The sequence below is a fragment of the Ursus maritimus genome, unplaced genomic scaffold (genome assembly GCF_017311325.1).
Source record: "Ursus maritimus isolate PB19 unplaced genomic scaffold, ASM1731132v1 scaffold_8, whole genome shotgun sequence".
Lineage (NCBI taxonomy): Eukaryota > Metazoa > Chordata > Mammalia > Carnivora > Ursidae > Ursus > Ursus maritimus.
The window spans coordinates 39,278,255-39,295,280 of record NW_024426996.1 but is presented as its reverse complement, the minus strand read 5'-3'; the positions used below and the strand labels follow the sequence as shown (position 1 = coordinate 39,295,280).

Here is a 17,026-nt window from a genome sequence, read left to right as displayed (position 1 = left end):
GGCATCTGACTCTCAGCACGTGTTTTCTAGGGTGGACCCCCATAGGCAGCAGGGGCTGTGGAACATCCTGTTTGTGGCCATGGCAAAAGGAGAAAGTCTCGTTGTCAACTTGGTCAGAGGAATTTACCTAGATATACCTACTCTGGGCCCACTGAAGGATCCCATTGTTCTTCCCTTTCCCTCTTCCCTATCAGTCCCCAGGGTATGATACCAAACATATATTGCCTCATTATTGCTGATTTTGTTGTTGTATCTGAAAAAGAGATCCAGATATAGTTACTCTTGATTCACAAACAAACTGTTAACATTTCAAGTGTTCTGCAAAGTTCCCCCTGAGGATACAAGAAAGGAAATGAATAGAGATGGGACTGGGGCTCCAAACATGAGTGTTCACCGTAGGACAAGTTGTAGCCTGCTACCTCAACAGTAAGTGAGCTTCCATGGAGCTAGTGTACTTGAGCTGGGAGGCATAAGATTTATGGGAGTTTCACCGGGCTTCTTCTGTCTAAATGGGAAGAAATTTAAGAGAGGAAAACCAGATTTTGGACCTGGAACCATACATACAATGCAGTTAGTACTCATTATTCATGGATTCTGTATTTACCAGTTTGCCTGCTCGCAAAAATTTATTTGTAACCCTAAAATCAATACTTGGGGTACTTTAGTGGTGATTTGCAGACATGCATAGATCAGTGAAAAATTTTAGTTTCCTGATATGCATGTTCCCAGCTGAGGTCAAACAAGGCAATGTTCTGTTTTCTTGTTTCAACTCTTATACTGTAAATAAGTATCCTTTTCGTGGTCCGTTCAGTACCATGTTTTTTGCATTTTTGTGGGTTTTTTGTTGTTGGTGGTGGTGCTTGTGCTGTTTACAATGGCCCCTGTGCATAGTACCAGCGTGCTGTTTAGCGTTCCCCAAGTGCAAGAAGGCTGTGATATACTTTACGGAGAAATATGTGTGTTAGATAAGCTTCATTCAGGTACGAGTTATAGTGTTATTGGCCAGGAGTTCAGTCTTAACAGATCAACAATATATATTAAATAAGGCGTCTTTAAATAGGAGCCCACATGAAATAAGATTGTGTGTATATATTGATTGCTTGATCAGATGTGACCAGGGGCTCTCAGGAGCCTAGCCCTATATTTCCCCTAGGAGTGGTGGTTCCATGGTCACTAATTCAGTATTCATGGCAACTTAATAGCGCATACCTACTGTAAATAATGAGAATCGACTATACATAAAGCAAGTGCTTCCTTTCGAATGAGATATAGTTCACTAATAATTTTGGGTTAATGGTGAATATCAAATGCCATCCCAATTGACCAATGAGAATTAATTATAAACATCGTGAGATTTGAGCTGGGCTCCCAAAGCCTAAGCAGCACAGGTATTGGCATCACTGGTTGATGCCCAGGTCCTGGAGCCCTGTGAAAGAAGGGGACTTCTTAGGAGAAAGGATGGGCTCATTTCAGCAGTTGGTAGGTTGTGGGAGGCCCTTTAGAAAGTTTTGCTCAATGATTTCATTTAAACTTAGTTCTCAGTTGCCACTAAAAAGAGGATAAAGAGTTGAGAGAATGAAAATTTTTTTGAAGAGTGTCTTTTTTTCCTTTCTTGTTCTTTTGCTACTTTCTGCCTTTACTGTTTTCTTAGGGAAATCCATGTTGATAATTATTCTTGTTTCTAGCCACCCAGAAAATGGCATCCAATATATTACCTGGCAACCCTAGACTGAAGTGAAGGCCCAGAATCAAAAATTGTGCATGAGAGGGGTGCCTGGGTGGCTCAGTCGTTAAGCGTCTGCCTTCGGCTCAGGGCCTGATCCCAGGGTCCTGGGATTGAGCCCCACGTTGGGCTCCCTGCTCCGCTGGGAGCCTGCTTCTTCCTCTCCCACTCCCCCTGCTTGTGTTCCCTCTCTCTCTGGCTGTCTCTCTGTCTGTCAAATAAATAAATAAAATCTTTTAAAAAAAATATTGTGCATGAGAAATTACCAGAACTTAGCTGTTGCTGGAGCATGAACTTTGTAAAGTTTGGGTCATTTAGGGAGTTGTGAGGGACAGAGCTGCAGAGGAGGGCAGAGACTTTCATCATAATATTTCTCACACTCTGGTAATTATTGGATGGTTTTTATGTTTCTATCAACTGAGACAAGATGTGCCTCTTTCTTCCTTCCCGTCTTTAGCACAGTGGTTTCCAAGTTGTAAATGAAGATTTCCAACCCCCCATGGTTGTTTGCTTGTTCATAAATGTTAAATATACAAATATTTTGAATGCCATGAAACATTTACAAAATTGACATTTTAAAGGGTGAGATGAAGATATTTACATTTTTATTTTATTAATAGTACAAAAATTCCCTTTGCTCCATGAGAGCACATTCATTGAATATATCATTATTTTTTGCTTTGTTTTGTTTTGGTTTAACACTTTGTGATGTAGACATTTGATGGTGTGGTTATAAGTTCATTTTATTTTCATAATTTATTTAAGGACCTAAAAAAATTATTCATAAAGAGATGTTGATCCAAATAGAAGAATGACATTGTTGGATGCACTTGGTAAGTCATAATACATGTTTTTAGTCATATCTACCAGCTATGCCAAAATTTTGGTTTCAATTCAGTTAATAAGTTTTATTTTCCTATGTTACTCAGTTATTTTTGCTAATTATTATTAAGGTATTGCATTTTTATATTTCTAGCAAAGAGTTCAAAACTCATTAAAATTCATTTGGAAGGTTTAGAAAAATTCTGTTTCGAAGCTTTTAAAGTGTGCAGATATGAAGGTTTTTACTGACTACTTGTTTTTTCAGCATTCACATATTCAGGTATTAATGCTAGACATCATATTAGACTAGAACAGTAAGCACACATCTGACCAAATATTTCTGCCCTCATTCAGTGGGAGAGGAAGATAGGCAATAAGCTGATAAACAAGTATAGTTAAAATATGTTAGATGGTGAGAAGCATTTAAGAGAAAAATAAAGCAAAGAAGGGGAATGGGGAGTGTTGGGAGTTGTTGCTATTTTAGATAGGGCGGCCAGGGAAGGCCGTGTGGAAAAGTGATCTTTAAGTAAAGACTTGAAGGAACTGAGGGAAGATATCTGGGGACATATTCCAGGCAAAGGGAACAGCCAGTGGAAAGCCCTGAGGCAAAGTGTGCCTGGCCTCTGAGGCATAGCACCACTGGGACTTGAGTAGAGTACATCAAGACAAGGGTACTAGGAAATGATGTCAGTGAGGTAATGATGAAATCATGTAATGACTTGTAGGCCATTGTAGGGAATTTGGCTTTTATGCTGAGGCATATAGGAAATCATTAGATGGCTTGGGGCAAATGAGTCGTGTGATTTGACTTAGGTGTTAATAAGGTGACTGGCTGCTGGGGACAGTGGTGTGGTGTAGGAGTTGGGCGAGGAGTATTTGCAAGGAGGTCCTCTGGGAAGCTGTATTGTTAATCTGGGATGAGATGATTTTGGTTGGGACTAGCATGGTAACGCTGTAGACAGTGAGAAGTGATTGTGTTCTTGACATATTTGGAAGATAGATCAAGCAGGATTTGCTGACATTAGTTGTGGGAATTGTAAGAACGAGAGAATTCAAGGATGACTGCTCTAGGTGATGCTTTTGTCATTTTCAACAACAACAGAATCACTTGATAAAAACCTCTTCAAACACTTATTTTCAAAATATTATTTCCGTAGAATGAATTTCCTTGAAAAGTAATTATCGCTGATTGTCAAAGCATCAACTTTATCAGAAAAGTAAATAACAACTGGCTCTGAGCAGAATTGCTATTTTTGAAAAAATATTAAACATGCTTATTTTTTTACCTCAAAAATATCTCTTCTGAAGTGTATACCTGATGGTTGGCATCCCTGAAGCAGTCATGGGATTTTAGAACACTTGTCTACTTGTAAAAGAAAAAATGTGAGGCGACTTAAAATTTGACAACTCTTCTTGGTGCAGGGGTATGACAATAACCGAGCACCCACTGTGCCTCCAGTGTGAAAAATTGTCACGATCACCTCCCATGTTATTACAGGGTTTTATAATGACTCTACTAAATTAGCGATGCCAGTGACATTCTTGGTGCTCCTGTAGAGTCAACTTCTTTTCAGTAATAGCTTGCCCGTGAGCGAGGCAGTGAGTACATTCTTGTGTGGCATTAACTTTTCCGGGGCTCCTTTCTGCACTCCACTCAGTGCGTATATGTGCTCCATAAAACATTGTGTTTATTAAAGAAGTCATTTATTCTTAGAACATGTAATTCTTCCTTGGTACTCCTTTCTTTAGTGGTTCACTAAAACAGGTAGTTCTTTATGTATTTCATTATTGAGACAGGAATGTGTACTTTCATTGAACAGTATGATAAATTTTGCATGATGAGTAATTTTTGAATATGTATTTCCTCAGCTCTCCACCAACATTTTCTTTAACTGTTGGCTAAGGAATGAATTTGATTGCCATATTTTATCTGTGCATTATGTAATTATCAGTGAATTACTAATGCAAGTGGTTGATTTTGGGATATTATTTAAATCATTTTTCACAGAGGCAGAATATTTTACAGATGGTGTGCGGCTTTTTATCTCTTGTTTGAAAATACTTATTACTGTGTATTGTGTTGACTATCACAGTGTCTGCATCAGTGAAAAATATATAGAGATTTATATTCACATCCTGGAGACTTAATATAATTTCGTTATTGTATTTTTCTTATTTCAAGTTTTAATTTAAACTCTAGTTGGTTAACATGTAGAGTAATATTGGCTTCAGGTGTAGAATTTAATGATTCATCACTTCCATACATCACCCAGTGCTCATCACAACAAGTGCCTCCTTAATCCCCATCGCGCATTTAGCCCATCCCCTGCCCATCTCCCTCCAGCAACCCTCATCTTGTTCTCTGTAGTTAAGAGTCTCTTATGGTTTGCTTCCTTCTCTGGTTTTTCCTCTTCCTCTATGTTCATCTGTTTTGTTTCTTAAATTGGACGTATGAATGAAATCATATGGTATATGTCTTTCTCTGAGTTATCTCGCTTAGCATATATCTCTAGCTCCAACCATGTCATGGGAGATGGCAAGATTCATTCTTTTTGGTGGCTGAGTAATATTCCAGTGTGTGTGTGTGTGTGTGTGTGTGTGTGTGTGTGTGTGTACCACCTCTTTATGCATTCATCAGTCGATGGACATTTGGGCTTTTTGCTAATTTGGCTATTGTTAATAATGCTTCTATAAACATTGGGGTGCATGTGCCCCTTCAAATCAGTATTTTTTTATCCTTTAGGTAAATACCTACTAGTGCAATTGCTGAGTCGTAGGGCTGGAGACTTAATTTTAAGATGTCTTGCTAATCACATTGGCTTTTTTGTGTTGTTAGTCGCCCTTTTTAAGGCAGAATATGCACTAAGAATGTAGTTCACTCCTAATACTAGTGGATGTAAATCAATATTTTAAGTAGTTTTATTGATAGTTTCACATCTTGGAGACCGATGTCTTATTAGATATTAGGTCAATGTTGTTTTGACCTCATAAGGGTGCTGGCAGAGAGCTCATATTTGAGATTCTGGGGACTTTGCAGTGTCCCCCTATTTATTTCTGTTATTCTGTAGCTGTTTCTCTGTAAAAAAAATAAAAGCAAAACTTTCATGAGCAAAATAGACCCTTTGCTTGTCTTTGGCAACAACAACAGAGGAACTGAGGAGACTGTCTAAAATAGCATTGTGGGAAGAAGACTCAGGTAATAGAGCTGAGAATGAGCAGCTTTGGCTCTTGAGCTTGCTGAAGGATTTACTAGTATTACTAGTCTCTTTCAAAGAACCAACTTTTTGCCTTGAATAACTTTTCTTTACTTTTTCTAAAGTTCACTGATTTCTGCTCTTATTTTTTATTATTTACCTCCTCCTTCTTTCTTTGGATTTATCTCTGTTCTTTCTCTAATTCCTTGAGATAGATATATAAGTGATTGCTTTCTAAACTTTTTAAGTATAACCGTGGCTACATTTCACCATTTTTTAATTTATCATTTCACTATTACTTAGGTCAAAAATTTTTTCTAATTACCATTGTGATTTCTTCTCTGACCCATTGGTTATTTAGTCCTCAAAATTTGAGGACTCTGGTTATCACTTATATATTGATTTGTAGCTTAATTGAAAACATACTGTGCCGTATGTTAATTAATTGATGAGGGTGGTATGACAATTTAATTCGGGAGGGAAAGCCTTTTCAACAAATGTTACTAGAATGAGTGGGAGGAAAATTAACCTGGGAGATCAACCTGTGGCCTTTGCATTATGCCACAAACAAAAATCAGTTTGAGATAGATCCTAAAGCTAAAACTACAGAACTCCTGGAGAATATGTTTTAGGCTTTTAGGTAGGCTTTAAGCAAAGATTGTTAGAGGACACTGAAAGCACTAAAAGAAAAAATGATAAATTGGAGTGCATCAACATTAAAAACTTCCGATCATCAACATTAAAAACTTCTGATCATCAAAAAGACAGAAACTGTAAAGGAAAACCACAGACTGGGAGAAAATATGTGTAATACATATATCTGACAAAGAACGGGTATCAGTTCTGTAAAAGAACTCCGGTAAATCAATAATGTAAGAACTACAGTTTAAAAAATGGGCAAAAGTCTTAGGACAGACACTGCATAAAAGAAGATATTTAAAAAGTGACAACTATTAGTTACCAGGGAGTTGCAAATCAAAACCTCACACTAGAATGGCTCAAATTGAAAGTCTGCCAACACCAAGTGTCAGTGAGGCTGTGTAAGCTGGCACTCCTGTGTGTGGCTGATGGGAGTATAAAGGATATAGCCATTTTGGAAGAATGTTTGGCAGTTTCTTATAAAGTTAAACATTGATCAACTCTGTACCCTAGCTGTTCCATTCTTAGGTGTTTATCCTAGAGAAATGGAAATACATGCTCACAAAAAGGTTTATACAAGAACATTTATAGCAGTGTTATTCATAATAGCTCTAAAATGGAAACTACCAAATGTCCATTCATAGGAGAATATATTGTAAGTTGTGGTATTTTCATAAGAAAGAGTACTTTCTGTATGAGCCCATTTGTATGAAGTTCGGAACGTATCTGTGGTAATAGAAATACAGAAACGAGAACAGTGATTGCCTTTGGGTTATGGCAGTTCACAAAAAGGGGCGCGAGGGGACTTCCTGGAGTGATGCAAATGCGCTATATTTTTATTTCGTTGCTGGTTACCCAATTATATTCCTTTATCAAAATGTATCAAATTCTACACTTAGAAGTAGCTTATTTTACTGTATGTAAATTACATTTTGCTTTAAAAAGTTAAATTTTTGATATTTCCTGAGTCTATATTATTTCAGAATAGTACGTTCAAAAAAGTACATATGGTTTTTATTTGTTGAAATTTCTTGAAACTTACTTTATGACCCACATGTGGTTAATTTCTATAAATGTTTCATGCGTACCTTAAAAGAATATGTAGTCACAGTTGTTGGGTACAACCTAATCCACATAGGTTACTGAGGCTGTTTGTGAATTGTGTTACTCAAATCCTGGGTATCCTTTTTCTTTGTCTTTTTTTTTTTTTTTTTGCTTGTTCTGTGACTTACTGAGAGATGTGTTAAAATATTTTATAAACTTTATAATTTCGAACATACACATCACAATTATTTTAAAGACCATATTCTATGACTTGTCACCTCTGGGTCCTGTTTTCATTGTCTGTTTCTTTCTTGAACCTATGCCCTGGTATGCCAGATATTGTTGATGAAATGCAGGACATTTTGTATAAAGAGCCACAGATACTGTAGATGGTGGTACCTTCCTCGATGGGGCTTACTTTTGCTTCTGATAGGCAGTTAGAATAGGGCAGACCTTCTTAGTCCAATGAGGGACCAAACTGATTTGATACTCAGCTCTGGTATTTTTTGGTCTGCTCACTTTAGGTGCCTATAAGCAGCTGCTTTCTGCTCGGCTTCTCAGCAGTTTGCCCTGTGCCTCTTAAAGATCAGTAGAGGTCTTTTTTTTTTTTTTTTTTTTTTTTTTTGAGAGAGAGAGAAGAGGGGGGGAAGGGTGGGGCAGTGGGAGAAAGAGAATCTTAAGCAGGCTCCATGCGCAGCATGGAGCCCAGTGCAGAGCTCAATCTCACAACCCTGGGATCATGACCTGAGCCAAAATGAAGAGTTGGATGCTTAACCGACTGAGCCACCCAGGTGCCCGAAGATAAGTAGATGGCTTGAAAGGAAAAGCGGTATAATGATTTGTCTCAGTTTTGTTTTTCTTCTCCCTAAGATCTTGTCCTCTCCTGTCCTGGCTACCCTGGTGTAGCACTCCAATGCCTTTCAACAGCTTTTTAAATACTTACCCAGCTTTTCTAGTTTTGTTCGTTGGCAAGTTGCTCTGATACAAGCTAGCCCCTTGTAGCCAGAGCTGGGAATCCTTCTCTAAGCCCATACAGTCAACTCCTCGTCAGGGTCAGACACCCATTGTCATCCTGAGATGTGAAGAGATTTCTTTCTGTATCATTGCCCCAGAATGTTGTCTTCTTAGCTATGCAAAAGGCATATTTGAATCAGGGATTGTCTCCTGGACATTTCCCACATCCATTCCAGTTAAAATCTACAATGACTGTGACGGTTTTCATCCTGACATGTTTAGAAGAGATGGTGCCTGCCCTACCCACAGGGAGCCCATTAACCTAATTAACTCTGTGATTGGTATTTGAATAAAAAGGTGCCTTACTACCTCCGGGGGAGGAAACAACCTAATGATTACAAAGTCTGCTAGGTTGAATTTGTGTCTTCTAGCTCCTTGAATTTTAGCTAAAGTACCATGAAAAACAAATGTGATAATTCTGTATGTAAGGATCGGGAGCATTGGTATTCATGGACATGATTCTCTCAGTCCCTTCAAAAGTAGAAACAATTCATAATAAATGCTTTTAAGGCCCTAGAATAAATTTAGGCTAAGGAATGCAAGTTTAATTTTATTAAACCTAATTTAAAACCTCAACAAAAAAACCCAAACAAACCAAAACAAAAAACCACCACTCTTTTGTACTGACTTCTGCCAGAATAGAAAAGATTCATTTTGAAGGCTTCCCAAGAGGACTGAAGATCTAAAGCTCTTAATGTTTTGTTTTTTCTCAACAGTTCACAAGAACAGTGATTCCTAGGTTTTCTCAGCAATGTACTCCATTTCCTGGCACGCTTAACCACTGATCTCCTTTTTATAAGAGGAAAATTTTTGGTGGAAAGTTACCCAGCAAGGAAAGGACGTGTGGCTGTTAAGATAGGTAAGTCGTTTGTTTGTTACAGGATGGGGAGGGAAGTAGCTTACGGAGAAAGTACTAAAGAACGTTTTATTTATTGTGAGTGGGACTCTAGAAATGGATAGTATGCATTTCACAGTCAAGTTAAGAGATCCTTGTTGCTGATGACCTTCTAATTCTAGATTTAATTCTCAGCTCTTCTTCTTAGCAGCTGTATAAACTTGGCCATGTCACTTAAATTCTTTAAGCCCCTTTCTTTCATCTGTATAAAAAAATTAATATGAAAAGCTTTTGCAAATGGGAGGATGTAATATAAAAATGTAATTATCATTGTTTATTGTTTTGTTACTGTTATAAAATTCTATGGAATAATTAGTGGCCTTGTGTCTCATAGGGCATTTAGGCCGTAGAACTTGGTACTATGAATTTGGGGACTCCATCTTGAGTGCCAGGTGTGGGAGATCTTCCCCACCTGCCTCCCCTATAAGAACAACATTATACCTTTCTCTTGTCTACAAGTATCTGCTACTTTTTAGAAGGATGAAAGTTAAAGACAAGATCAAAGGAAAGAAAATACCTGTATGAGTTGTTATGGCAAGCATTATATTAAGTGTTTGGATACATTATTTCATTTAATCCATGTACCAAGTCTTGTAAGGTGGATGTTATCCATACCATTTTTTCTTAAGAGACAGAATTCCTCGGGGCGCCTGAGTGGCTCAATTGGTTAAGCGACTGCCTTTGGCTCAGGGTTATGATCCTGGAGTCCCAGGATCGAGTCCCACATCGGGCTCGCTGCTCAGCAGGGAGTCTGCTTCTCCCTCTGACCCTTCCCCCTCATGCTCTCTCTCTCTCAAATAAATAAATAAAATCTTAAAAAAAAAAAAAAAAGAATTCCTTAGGCAGTCACTTAAAAGATAAAAACCATTCTGATTTGTCATAACTGGAAAGATATTACTGGATGGTAGGAACTTAAAGTTTTTAATTTTTTCTAATGTTTTACAGTACACGTGTACAGCATCATAAAGTGGTTAATTAAAAATAAATAATGGATTTTAAAGTATCTTCGTCAAGTACCTATTATGAACTATGTACTGTTTTAGGTGTTTGTTCACATCGATGAGCAAAACATGAAGCTCTCCGCCCTATGGAGCTTATGTTCTAACATAGAGGGAAACAGATAATAAATAATGCACGTAATTGAGAAATAAATTAATTACTAGGCTATTAGAAGCCAATAAGAATATGGAAACAAGAAAAAGAAGAGCTAGGGGGAATTAGTGCTGGGTGGCAGGAGAATACATTGCAATGTTAAATGGAATGTCCAGGTCAGCTTCGTTAAGGAAAGACAGGAAATCAGGAGTTCACCATGGGCATGTCTTAGGCAAAGGATGCAGCCAATGCAAAGACCCTAAGGAGTGAACATGGTGGGATATTTCAGGCATAGCCGGGAGGCCAGTGAGCTGGACCAGAGTGGACAGGACAATAGTGGGAGGTGGGTTTAGAGAGGCAATGTCAGCTTCAGAGAAAATCATGTGACTTCTTTAGTTCAAATCTATAAGAAAATTTACCTTATTTTCTTCTTGCCTACTTGGTTTTTTGTGTGTGTGTTTCTTCTGCATTTAAAAAACATACGTGTACACACAGACGCGCGCACACACACACACATCAAATAAATTATACCTCCACCACTGTATTAGTTCTTAGGGCGACTGCAGTAAAATACCACAAACTGCGTGGCCTGAATGAACAGAAATGTATTGTCTCACAGTTCTGTCGGCTAGAAGTCTAAAATCAAGAGAAGCACTGGGTGTTATATGCAGCTAATGAGTCGTTGACTACTACATCAAAAACTAATGATGTACTATGTGCTGGCTAACTGAACACAACTAAAAAAAAGAGAGAGAGAGGGCCATGCTCCCTCTGAGACATAAAGGGGGGAACCCTTCCTTGCCCCGTCATAGATTCCGGTGGTGGCCGTCAGTCCTTGGCTTTCCTAGGTTTGCTGCCACATCACTTCAGTCACAGGGCTGTCTTTCCTTTTCTTAGAAGGACAACAGGCATTCTAGATTCATGATCCTACTCCAGTATGATCTCACCTTAACAAATACACTGACAATGACCCTCTTTCCAAATAAGATCACCTTCTGAGGTGCTGAGGGTTAGCACTTCAATATACCTTTGGGGGTACAGTTTAACCCATAACAATAATTAACAATAGGTGTTATTCTTCCCATCTTACTAGTGGAGAAGCAGGCTCAGAAAGTGTAAGTGACTTGCCCAAAGTCAGAGTCAGTGAACAGAATAGCCAGTGGTCAGTGCACCACTGTGGCAGGGATATGAAGATGGAGGCGACGGGGAACTGTTGTGTCTGAGGACAGGAGCTGCACACATACGCCATTGCAGTCCCGTCCATTCTGCTTAACCTCAAGATAGCTCAGAATTGAAGCTGTGTCTCAGCATTCCTATCAAAGGGAAATTGATGCCGCCTCTGTAACCCACTCCCCATTTTGCTCATTCCACAGCATGACAGACATAGGAAAGAGATGCTATTTCCGTGTTTTCAGAATTTTTCCAGAAAAATGATACTGTCATTTCTGTGGTGTGCAGAACATTTTGTGACGAGACCACATGGGTTTTTCTTACACAACACAGGAAAATATATGACTGAGTCAATTGGCATATTGCAGTAGAATTAGGGGATTTTGAAAGCATTTAATATATTTTGCTTTCTTATTGTATTTAAAAATTCTTTCTTAATATGAAGCTTATCTGGCCATTTGTAAGCCTGAAATTAGCATTAGAACTTTAGTTTTAGTCTTAGTCTTGAGAGATACACCTGAGACAAGGAAGGGTACTCCAAAACAGAACTGGAGACTTTTCCGTGAGTCACAGTGAAGGATGACATCCCTGGGTCAGGCTCAGTGTGCACAAAGCCACCAAAGGCAGTATTCCCAGAGGAATGTCTAGATCTTACTCAAGGAAAAACAAATCCCAAAGCTAAGCATTAAGTCTGGGTGGTGAGACAAAGCGTGGTTGGAAGAAAGGTCAGAAGGTCAAAACCAGAAAAATTAGAGCTATGTCAAGAAGTAGAATGTGAGACATACTGAATGGTTCAGAAAGTTGCTGGGGTAAGGGCTTAGGAAGCTTCCTTGTCCATGGCCCTGACTGCATGGGTTGAGGGGGGGCAGGTAAGACTGGGCAGTCCCTTCTTGTTAGCCATTGTTCGTTGTGACACAGTCTTGTAGTTTCTTTTCACCTCTGTTCTCAATGTGTTTTATTCCTCCTAAGTTCTTGGGCTTCTCATTCCACTTACCAGCTGATGCTTTGGATCTGTGTGCTGAGGCATATATTCTTAGAATCAAAAAAGGGAAAACCTGCCTCTTCCAAAGATGCTTCTACTCTGTTAAAATCGATTTTCTTTGATCCTGAAAGAATGTGGCAAGAGCAAGGTCTTCATATTTTCCTACTGACTGAGAATGATCCACAGTCTTTGTCTGCTGTCCGCACCACAGACGGCCACTCCCCAGAATGCAGCTGGGTCAATTGGGTCGGTGTGGGGGGCGGGCTCAGGGGGGAGGGTCAGGAGACACAGGTGCACCCCATCACCTCTGGTGACCTGGCTGGCACTGTGTAACTGCAGTGAACAGTTGCGGCTCTTGCTACTGCTGCTGCTGCTAATTGTCAAGGGCCAAGCAAGTCAGGGGTCACTGGTTTGTTACTTCCCTGCTATAGACATTCCCAGAATGTCTGGGGAAATAGGACGCTTTTCACAAGAAAGACCTAAAGGTGACAAGTATTAGAACTTAGTGACCTACTTAATCCCTCTTATCACTATGGAATGGGAATAAAATCCCCCTTATTTCCCAGTAGTGGTAGACGGTTGAGCAATGAGAAATACTGAGGACTTCGATTAGAAAACATTTGATTAGAAAACATTTATTTATTTTTATTCAGGTGAAATTCGTATAGCATAAAATTAGCCATTTTAAAGATTTATTTATTTATTATTTGAGAGAGAGTGAGTGTATGAGCAGGAGGGCAGAGGGAGAGGGAGAGAAAATCTGAAGCAGACTCTGCCCTGAGTGTGGCTTGTTGGGGGGGGGTGGCTCGTAGGGGGGCTCAATCCCACGACCCTGAGATCACGACTTGAGCCGAAACGAGTCAGACCCTTAGCCAGCGGCACCACCCAGGTGCCGCAAAATTAGACATTTTAAAGTGAACGATTTAGTGGCAGTTAGTACATTCACAGTGTTGTGCAGCTATCCCAGAACCTTTTCACCACCCCCCAAATGAAAACCCTGTACATGTTAAGCAGTTATTCCCCATTTCTCCTTCCCCTCAACCACTGACAACCACCGATCTGCTTTCTGTCTCTAGGGATTTACCTCTTCTAGCTATTTAATATAAGTGGAATCATGCAAGATGTGACTTTTTGTGTCTGGTAAAACACTGATTTTTAAACACAAGTCATTTTTATTTCAGTCTCCTCTTGTCATAATACTGGGAGAGCTGGGGTGCCACAGGAGTGTTAGCAGCTCTCTAATTAGGCCCTCAAAGAAAAAAGCCTCTTCAGGAATACCTGCTTCACTTCCGCTGCGGGTGGGCTTCTCTTCGTGAGACAACCAGCAGTTTAGAATCAAGTTACTTCATGTTACTTAATTTGCAAGGATATGAAGAATTCAGCTTTACTTCAGGATAGAGGTCGGTCCCCTCTGGCGTCCTTTGCCCCACCTCCAATTTGTGTCATTGTCTCGTGGTCTGAACACCAATTGATCCCATCACCCAAATGAACCTGTAACTGATACTTTGGCAGCAGGATAGCTAGAGATTATCTTGCTAGCTAAGCGACCAGGCGTAGTCTCCCCCCAGGGAGTTGAATGATACCAGCCGTTGAAGATGAAAATTTGAGAAATACTTTGCACTCTCATCTTTTGAGGCGGCTGATCATCCTGCTGCCTCCCTTCTCTCCCCCGTGAAATAGAGGCTGCTCGGGGAGGGCTGTGGGATGCAGACAGCAGAGGCCTGAAATGAGATTCTGCTCTCGAGCTGCCAGAGTAACCCAAGGTGGGTTGCACAGACGAAGCTGGCAGAGAAAGGGGGAGCTGGATGGCAAACAAGGTTCTGAGGGGACCAGAATTGTAGTTAAATCCTTTTGCAGGAGCAAAAGATCCTGCTGGTCTAGTGATGCAGAACCCAAGAATTAAACTAGCATAGAGCTAGTGCTTTCAGCAAATGCGACAAAAGTCTCTTTTCTGTAGACCCCCTCGGAGTGGGAGGACAGTTAAACACAGGACAGATATGACTCGTTGCCCTCAGATGGTGGTTATCATGTCTGTATTACGTGCCAGGTGTGACTGATGCACCAACTGTCTGCTCCAAAATAACCTCTTCCAGGGATCTGAAAATACCACCTGTAGAGTAACGGAGGAGTGGACAGCACACAGCAGAGTGACGGGAGGGCTGGGGCGCTTTTGTTGCCTTCCCTCCCTTCTCTCTCTTCCTCCCCCGCTGCTTTCATCTCTTTCTACCTCCCCCCCACTCCACTGACATGTATGGAACTCGTTATGTGCCAGACACTGTGCTAAGGGCTAAGGAGATGAACTATGACCCTGCCATCCCTCCCATCATCTCCTCTCTACGTATGTTCTCCTGCGGTTGCCGAGAACTGTAAGTAATTGTATACTTGTCTGTCTCCCAGAGAAGGAAGTAGCTTCTAGAGGCCAGAGTCCTTGCCCTGGAGCCTTTGAATCTAACATTGCCCTAGCAGAACTCGATGGAATTGAATTCAGATATGTAAGCAGATAACCGTATAAAATGATTAGTGATATTTGAGAGAGTTCTGCACAGAGTGCTGGGAAACACAAAGGGCAGAGTAAACAACTGCCAAAGGGAGCCACATGGCCTCCCACAGGTGTCATTTGAGCTGTCTTGAAAGATGAGAAGGTGTTTGCCAGACAAACGGGGGAAGGGGGGGGCACAAAATCTCCAGAGGTCACACCTATGTGAATATGCTTCTTGGGAGGAAACTGTGATCCTCTAAATCCTGCCTTTCTTTCTTTAATGAAATGTCAGAAAATAGCTGCTTGATTTGCCACTATCTTTGGATCAAGCCCACGGGCAGTATAGGCATCTCTTCCAGAAAGTGATAAGCCTGTTTCTTCTAGGGGCCAAAGTCCCCTTCCCCACCAAAAAAGTTCTGTTGAATTCCTTATCTCTAAACTGCCATGTGTTTTAATCTTCCTTTTCCATGTGGAAATAAATGTTTGAAAAAATTCTTTTTCTTAATCGGTTTGAGTGGAGCCAAGATTTCACTTCGATAATCCTTTCACCATTTCCACAAACATAGGCTGCATGCCTCTGCTGCCCCGGAGCCTCGGCTTACAAAGAACAAACGGAGATGGTTTCTGCTCCCAAGGAGACTAAAACTGACACCAGACAGGAAGCTAAAGTAGCACAGAAATGGTCCTCCTTTGGCATTTACTGTGGAAGCAGTCTTCACGCACACAGAGTTGATGCTGAAACTTTTCGGAACTGAAGTTTAGGAGTCCAAGGAACAATAAAGAAAGCCATCCTTACCACTAGGAAGAGTTACCAGGAAAAGCAAAAAACATCTTAAGTCTAAACTTCACTGGGTACATATTTTTAAGGAGCCTCAGAAAGTCCATTCTATGCAGAAAGATACCCCAAAAGGAGCATATAAGATAAAGTTTTATGTTAAGTATTTGGTCATATGTACTTATATATTTTATTTTATTTTTTGAAAGATTTCATTTGTTTATTTGAGAGAGACAGAGCATGAGCAGGGGGAGGAGGCAGAGGGAAAAGGAGAAGCAGATTCCCCAAACAGAGAGCCCAATATGGGGCTCAGTCCCAGGACCCTGAGATGATGACCTGAGCCGAAGGCAGACACTTAACTGATTGAGCCACCCAGGCGCCTCTTCTATATTTTACTTTATTTATTTTTCTAAGTAGGTTCCACACCTAGCAAGGAGCCCAACATGGGGCCCGAACCCATGACCCCAAGATCAAGACCTGAGCTGAGCTCAAGAGTAAAATGCCCAACCAAGTGAGCCACCCAGGCGCCCCTATACTTGTGTATTTTAAAAACATGTCATTTGATGTTCATTTATTTGCCATAAATTTTGGTGTTTTGTAAGGACTTCAGAATTTTCTGGAACTAGATCCCCAATTTATAATTCTGATTATTGCACAGACAAGGATGTGGCTTACCAAGACTTGTCTTACCTTCCCTAGTGGGGAACAGCTTAGTTCTGGGGTCAGGTAGTGCCAGTGATCAGTAAGGCTGCTCACCCTGCGACCACCACTTCAGAACGCCTCCTTCTTTTCTCCCTCTTCCCCTCAGCCTTACTGCCCCTAAAAGACAAAATCGAATGCCAGCTCCTCCATAATTCATTCTCTGACACCTTCCACTTCCCGGAAATTACTCATTTTCTTTCCTCCAAACTTCCACAACAGCTCATCCTGCCACCATATATACACACAGAACCTAACATTTTCTACCCAGTTTATAGTTTTTGGTAAATATGTCATATCCCATATGAAATTATAATTTCCTTAGAATCAGTAATATTTTCTTCTGTCTTTATGTCTCATCCTTCTTCCCTCATTCCAGTACCTGTGACAATGTAAAGCTATAATGGACACTCAATAATTCACTGAAATGGCATCAGTGGATGGAATTTCAGTCCAGATCAATGAACGTCTGCCTCCTTCTGGATGCCATCATCCATA

At 40.3% G+C, this 17,026-nt stretch overlaps 1 long non-coding RNA gene across 2 annotated transcripts in view; it reads left to right on the top strand.

Moving 5' to 3' along the window:
* LOC121101520 overlaps positions 1-17,026 on the top strand; it is a 212,476-nt gene that overhangs the window by 118,269 nt on the left and 77,181 nt on the right. For both annotated transcript variants that reach the window (XR_005833528.1, XR_005833529.1), the window contains exon 3: positions 9,153-9,295. This is a non-coding gene — a long non-coding RNA (uncharacterized LOC121101520). The remainder of the gene's footprint in view (positions 1-9,152; positions 9,296-17,026) is intronic.